This window comes from Bison bison, unplaced genomic scaffold (genome assembly GCF_000754665.1).
Source record: "Bison bison bison isolate TAMUID 2011002044 unplaced genomic scaffold, Bison_UMD1.0 scf7180017864505, whole genome shotgun sequence".
Lineage (NCBI taxonomy): Eukaryota > Metazoa > Chordata > Mammalia > Artiodactyla > Bovidae > Bison > Bison bison.
The window spans coordinates 859,433-866,840 of NW_011495062.1; the positions used below are offsets into that span (position 1 = coordinate 859,433).

Genomic DNA, 7,408 nt, shown 5'->3' on the forward strand with positions numbered 1-7,408 from the left:
TTGTTAAGGATTTTATATTTAATTTTTCTGTAAGTTTGAAATATATATTCTTCTTCTATTTTGTGTGTATTACCCAAAATTACCATTGTTTTTCACTCTCTTCATCCATGAAAAGACTTTAGCATACCTTAATTCCATTTACCTCCTTCACTACTGATGTGATACTGTTGCTGGATATGTGATCTCTATATTTTTACATCTATGAGTGTAATTATTTATGCAATCAATATTCATATAGACTGACCTATAGGCTTATAAATGTTTACTGCAAACCTCTGAGTTTCAAACTTCCAATTATTTTCTATTTTGACAGGCAAAGTTATACAAACTTTATATTGCTTATCACCTCAGTAAAATCTGATCAGTATGTCCCAACTGTCCACATTACTATCTCTACAGAGAAATGTGTGACTATTCATTTAAAATGGAATAAAGACTATAAATAGGCTCAAGTCATTTCAGGTCAGGTTTACCTTACCTGACCTGATAAGTTCAGATCCAATCTTGCTGTTCTTAGCAGGCTTGGGATTTGGAATTGTGGATAAGAGATTGTGGGGCTTCCCTGGTGGCTCAGGGGTAAAGAATCTGCCTGCAGTGCCGGACACTTGATCCCTGGGTTGGGAAGATCCCCTGGAGAAGGAAATGTCAATTCACTCCTGTAGTCTTGCCTGGGAAATCCCATGGACAGAGGAGCCTGGCTGGCTATAGTCCAAGGGGCCACAAGAATCAGACACAACTTAGCGACTAAACCACCACCACATAAGAGATTGGAGGCAGACTTTACAGAGTATCCGGTTTGTAGACACTTCACAAATGCTGTTACTTAATTTGTCAGTAAGATTTTTTTACATAACACTTTCTTTTTAGCTGGATCGTGGGATTTAGGGGTACTGAGTTCTTATCATTGCAAGTCCACAAGTCTAACTGGCACACATTCCTGTACCCAACATGCTTTTGCTGGAAAAACTGGAAAAATGAGCTTGTGATGCTGGGTTAACTTCACAGACAGCAGGTTCAGAGCAGGAGAGGCATCTGAACATACAGAGTCTCAGACTTTGTTACTTTCACATTATCCTGACTCTGAGAGTGGGAAGAAAATACGACAGCTGGATGAAAACAAGAGATTCAAACTAAATAATGAAGGGCAAACAACAGTCAAGGAACAAAAGAAAATCTTTCTCACAGACGAATGATGTGGATGAAGATCCTGACAGGACCACTGGAGGGGAAGCAGACAAAGGGGTGGTAATCAGCATCTACCTGTCTTGAATGGAAATATAAATAATCAGTTTCAGCTGGAAGGGCTTTACAGCTTCATAGATTTTATGCAGAAATAAATTATTTTCAACATGGAGTCAACATTTATTACATTAATTATACCATTATTCACATCTCTCTCCTAGAATGGTCCGACATGCATGCATTTTAAAATATGGATTTACAGAACTTCTTTTCATAAATCTCTCTTTTAAAAACCATTTGATATTTTAAAGGGAAAAACCTTATTCTCTTAGTGGTTTCAAATTTCCAAGCCCTAAAGAGGAAAGGACTGAAGAGTTAAATCTATCCTTGATAAACTCCTCAACTCACAACATCAAACAATCTTGGAGGTTAAAAGTGAACACTCTCTTTAAGATAATCTCAGTGAGACCTAAACAAATTGTTGCTGCCTTGTACAAGAATTCATTAACTGTATGACAATTACTCACGCTATTTGGAGCCATTAGAAGCCAGAAAGACTGAAAAATAAGAAAGCAATACTGAAGCAAAACATCAAAGGATAAAATCACCTAACACTTCAACTGATGCAGAGAAATGATTGCTTTCTTAAATTGTTGGTGGGAGAATGAAGTGTTATAATATAACCTTTTAGGAAATTAATCTGCCAATATTGGTACAAATAAAAAAACAATTTGACACAGCAATATCACTTTTGGGAAATCTAGCCTATAAAAACAAAAGTGCCAGTACATGACATTCTGCATACATACATAATGTTGATTCTTTCAACAAGCATTTATTGAGGACCTACTCTGTGCCCATCATGAAAGATAGGCAAAGGTTCTGGTCTTACAAAGCTTGCATTCCAAGGGACAGAGAGGGATGATAAATATATAAGGAAAAGTATACAAGATAAATGTTATCTAGAGACTAAATAGCCACTCCAGTGTTCTTGCCTTGAGAATCCCAGGGACTGGGGAGCCTGGTGGGCTGCCGTCTATGGGGTCGCACAGAGTCAGACACGACTGAAGCGACTTAGCAGCAGCAGCAGCAGCAGAGACTAAATAGAGTGATGTGATGATGTGCAACTTTGAAATGGGTGATAAAGAAAGGGCCTTCTAAGCAGGTGACATTTAAGGTGAGACTTGACCAATAAGAATCTGGCCTTGAAAAACTGCAATAATGTTTATACTTGTAAAATCTGAAATAACCTGAACTGAAGCAACAAAGCAATGGTTAGATTAATTACCTTATGGAATGTCATATGTCTACTAAAATAATGCCTAATTAGCACTGCAAACTTAAACATACCTTAAAATTTAATTTCTCCTCTTGCTTTTAAAAATTCTGCTCAATTTGCAGTCTGTCTCATTGAATGTATGGTGACTCTTCCATGAGTTTTTAGGATAAAAGCCTTGGTACCATCTTTGACTCTGCATTTTGTTTTACAACCCATATCTGATCCCTGAGCAAATCTGGGAACTCAACCTTGAAAATCTATCCAGAATGCGGTCACTTCTTGCCACACCTACTTCCACCATCCTGTTCCAGACTCTCCTTCCTAGATGATTATAATGGCCTTCCAACTGGGCTCCCTTCTCAGATGCTTGTTACCCTTTAATCTGTTCTCAGCACAGCAGCCAAAGTGATCCTGTTAAATGTCAATCATGGCGTGCTATTCCTTGGATCAAAACCATTCAGTCTCTTTCAGAGCAAAATCCAAAGTCCTTACAAGGACTTTCAGTGCCCACCAGGGGCTGTCCCCCATCAGTGCTCTGACCTCCATCCTTGCTAATCCATCCTTCAATCAGTCACTTTACCCCTGGTTGTTAGTTGAACATGCAAGGACACTCCCACCACAGGGATTGGGTACTTATTCTTCCCTTTCCCCAAATATGATGCTCTTCCTGCTAAAGTCCTCACCAGTTACACTAAAATGCAACCATCAATACTTCTAACCCCACCTCTTACTTTATTTCTCTCCTTACTATGTATTTTACTCAATTTTACTGTACATTGTCTCTCTCCCCATTATTAGACCACAAATTCTAGGAAGGCCAAGTTTTGGGGTGGGGGAGGTTGTTTTTTAAAACTTTTAATTTTATATTAGGGTACAATCGATTAACAATGTTTTGGTAGTTTTAGGTGGATAGCAGAGGGACTCAGCTATATATCCATTCTCCCCTAAACTTCCCTCCCAGCCAGGCTGCCACATAACATTGAGCAGAGTTCTCTGTGCTATGCAGAACACCCTTGATGGTTATCCGGGGCTTCCCAGCTGGCAACCAGTGGTAAAGAACCCGCCTGCCAGTGCGCCTTCATATAAGAGACGTGGGCTCAATCCCTGCGTGTGGAAGATCCCCTGAAGGAGGGCATGGCAGCCCACTCCATTCTTTCCTGGAGAATCCCATAGACAGAGGAGCCTGGCAGGCTACAGTCCAGAGAGTCACAAAGAGTTGGACATGACTGAAGCAACTTAGCCTGGCATGGCACATTGGTTATCCATTTCAAATACGTTTTTTAAAAGACATTCACAAAATTAAATTGATATATATGTACATATGTATGAGTTCATAGATTCTTGTGGGAGAATATAAATCAGTCTATTCACATTGATTCCCTCAAGGGAGTAGAAGTAGAGGCAATGAGGCAGTTCACTATGGCTTTTCCTTAAGCATTTATGAATTAATGGACCTCTTATTATAAGGGTTACACTTGTGACCTTTTGGAAAAAAAGCATTATAATTTAATTTTACATAAAATCCATTGATGTTAGCAAGAAAATGGATTTAAACTCCTCAGATCCAAAGAGTAACACATTTATCTATTTCACCATTTTTATCTGTAAAAACTGGACTCACAGGAACATTCAGGATTGGTAGTTATTCACATAATCAAAGATCTGGGAATTTCTTTGATTATGTGAATAATCAAAGAAGTGCATTCTGGACTTCCCAGAGCTAAAAGCCATGCCAGGCTTCCTCAGTAAAACATAGCTCCTGCATCACGACCATAATCTAAATAAAGATTGAACAAATCAACCCTCATCCGGAGGGGTGTGTTTCATATTCTGATTAATAATGGCATTAGTGAAGTGAAGTCGCTCAGTTGTGTCCGACTCTTTGCGACCCCATGGACTGTAGCCTACCACTCTCCTCTGTCCATGGGATTTTCCAGGCAAGAGTACATTTCCTTCTCCAGAGGATCTTCCCAACCCAGGGACTGAACCTGGGTCTCCTGCATTGTAGGCAGACGCTTTACTATCTGAGCCATCAGGGAAGTCCATGAAGTGAAGTGAAGTGAAGTTGCTCAGTTGTGTCTGACTCTTTGTGACCCCACGGACTGTAGCCTACCAAGCTCCTCTGTCCACGGGATTTTCCAGGCAATAGTACTGGAGTAGATTGCCATTTCCTTCTCCAGGGTATCTTCCCAACCCAGAGATCGAACCCGGGTCTCCCACATTATAGACAGACGCTTTACCATCTGAGCCACCAGGGAAGTCCATAATATTGGGATCAGGGACTGGAAATAGAACTGCCTTATGATCCAGCAATCCCACTGCTGGGCATACATACTGAGGAAACCAGAATTGAAAGAGACACGTGTACCCCAATGTTCATCGCAGCACTGTTTATAATAGCCAGGACATGGAAGCAACCTAGATGTCCATCAACAGATGAATGGATAAGCAAGCTGTGGTACATATACACAATGGAGTATTACTCAGCCATTAAAAAGAATACATTTGAATCAGTTCTAATGAGGTGGATGAAACTGGAGCCTATTATACAGAGTGAAGTAAGCCAGAAAGAAAAACACCAATACAGTATACTAACGCATATATATGGAATTTAGAAAGATGGTAACAATAACCCTGTATACGAGACAGCAAAAGAGACACTGATGTATAGAACAGTCTTTTGGACTCTGTGGGAGAGGGAGAGGGTGGGATGATTTGGGAGAATCACATTGAAATACGTATAATATCATATATGAAATGAGTCACCAGTCCAGGTTCGATGCACGATACTGGATGCTTGGGGCTGGTGCACTGGGACGACCCAGAGGGACGGTATGGGGAGGGAGGAGGGAGGAGGGTTCAGGATGGAGAACACATGTATACCTGTGGCGGATTCATTTCGATATTTGGCAAAACCAATACAATATTGTAAAGTTTTAAAATAAAATAAAATTTAAAAAAAGAAGAAGACTGAAAACAAACAAAATACCATGTGTATACAGTCTTTTCTTATTCTGTTTTTCTCCAAATGAAGCAGTATCAGAGACAAACAAAAACACAGATAAACAGGGTGTGGGGCTGAACAGCAGGCTCTCTGGCTTTCCCTGGGTAGCCTCTGAGACAGCCCAATGGAAGATTTAGGGGTCTGTGGAACCAGAAAATTTACAAATCATGATGTGGGCAGGGTGAAGAGCAGAAAAGTATGTGAATTTGCTAATAAAGTTGAAGAAATGCTTGAAATAAATAAGACAACTGTCTTCAACTATTTTAAGAATCAAGTTGACTTTCATGTGAGCAGATGGTCAAGTGTCTGCCTGCAATGCGGGAGACCTGGGTTCGATCCCTGGGTTGGGAAGATCCCCTGGAGGAGGAAATATCAACCCACTCCAGTGGTCTTGACTTCCCTGGTGGCTTAGATGGTAAAGCATCTGCCTACAATGCAGGAGACCCGGGTTCAATCCCTGGGTTGGGAAGATCTGGGGAAGGAAACGGCACCCCACTCCAGTATTCTTGCCTGGGGAATCCCATGGACGGAGGAGCCTGATAGGCTACAGTCCAGGGGGTCACAAAGAGTCAGACAGGACTGAGCGACTTCACTTTCACTTTTCTTTCAGAGAACATCAGTAAAATTAGTTAAGGGAAGGCTCAAGAAAGCAACTTGTTTGATATTAGGAAAAACAAACTGTTTGGAAACCAGAGTTGGCCAACAGTGGAATGAAATGCCAAGTACTGGGTTGACCAAGAAGTTTGTTAGAGTAGAAAAATCAGAACTTTTTGGCCAACCCATTTAATAACAAACCTCCTAAGGAATTCAAGCAGAGATAGTACCTAGGTAACCAAAGACAGAAGTGCAATGCATGGCATCATTTACCTGTGGGAGATTACATCATTAAGATCCCTTCTGATTTTCAGTTCTAGGAGTCCATGTACTCGGACTCTTTGATTACAAATGATAGAAACTCTTTTTGTTTGTTTGTTTTAAATGTGCACAGTGGAAAACCTCCAATTAGATCCTATCTTCAGATATGGCTTAATTCTGGTTCTGTGAATTTAAGGTTCTGTGTCTCTAATCTCCCTCCCTTGAATCTTTTTTTTTTTTTCCCCTTGAATTCTCAGGCAGTTTCAGTATGTCAGCAAAGGCCTTCAACAATCCCAAGGTATATTATCCTCATACCTTGAAATCCTCAAAAGAGGAAAGAACTTTTTCCTCAATGACTCATGCAGAAGGATCTAGGGAGAAACCTTGACAGTCCCAATTTTGTTCATGTACAGCATTCAGGTAGGTGGGACTCACTGCTTGGATAGTAGGTCATGAGCCTGTACCTGTCACAGGCAAAGAAGGGCCATGTGAATGACAATTCCACCAGATGGAGGTAGACCATTTCTCGAAAGGAAAACTATACTGTGCAGAAAAGGAATCAAGATCCATTATATTCTAGAAAAAAGCACATAAAGCCAAAAAGTTTGTTACATACATTTGATCACTTGAAGTGAAGAAGTGAAGTCGCTCAGTCATGTCCAACTCTTTGCAACACCATGGACTGTAGCCTACCACGCTCCTCCGTCCGTGGGATTTTCCAGGCAACAGTTCTGGAATGGGTTGCCATTTCCTTCTCCAGAGGATCTTCCCAACCCAGGGATCGAACCTGGGTCTCCTGCATTGTAGGCAGACGCTTTACCATTTGAGCTACCAGGGAAGTCTTTGATCGCTTAGGTGAATTCAAAATGAGATAACAAAGAATATATAGTTACCTTGGCTCAGACGGTAAAGAATCTGCCTGCAATGCAGGAGACCTGGATTCGATGCCTGGGTTGGGAAGATATCCTGGAGAAGGGAATGGCTACCCACTCCAGGATTCTTGCCTAGGAAATCCCATGGACAGAAGAGCCTAGAGGGCTATAGCCTATAGGGTTGCAAAGAGATGGACACAACTTAGCGACTAACAC

The 7,408-nt window shown here is 40.9% G+C and overlaps 1 non-coding gene across 1 annotated transcript; it reads right to left on the reverse strand.

Moving 5' to 3' along the window:
• Positions 1-7,086: 7,086 nt before the first annotated feature.
• On the reverse strand, positions 7,087-7,158 carry TRNAC-ACA. Its single transcript has one exon. It is a non-coding gene; the product is annotated as a tRNA-Cys (tRNA).
• Between the last annotated feature and the right edge of the window lie 250 nt (positions 7,159-7,408).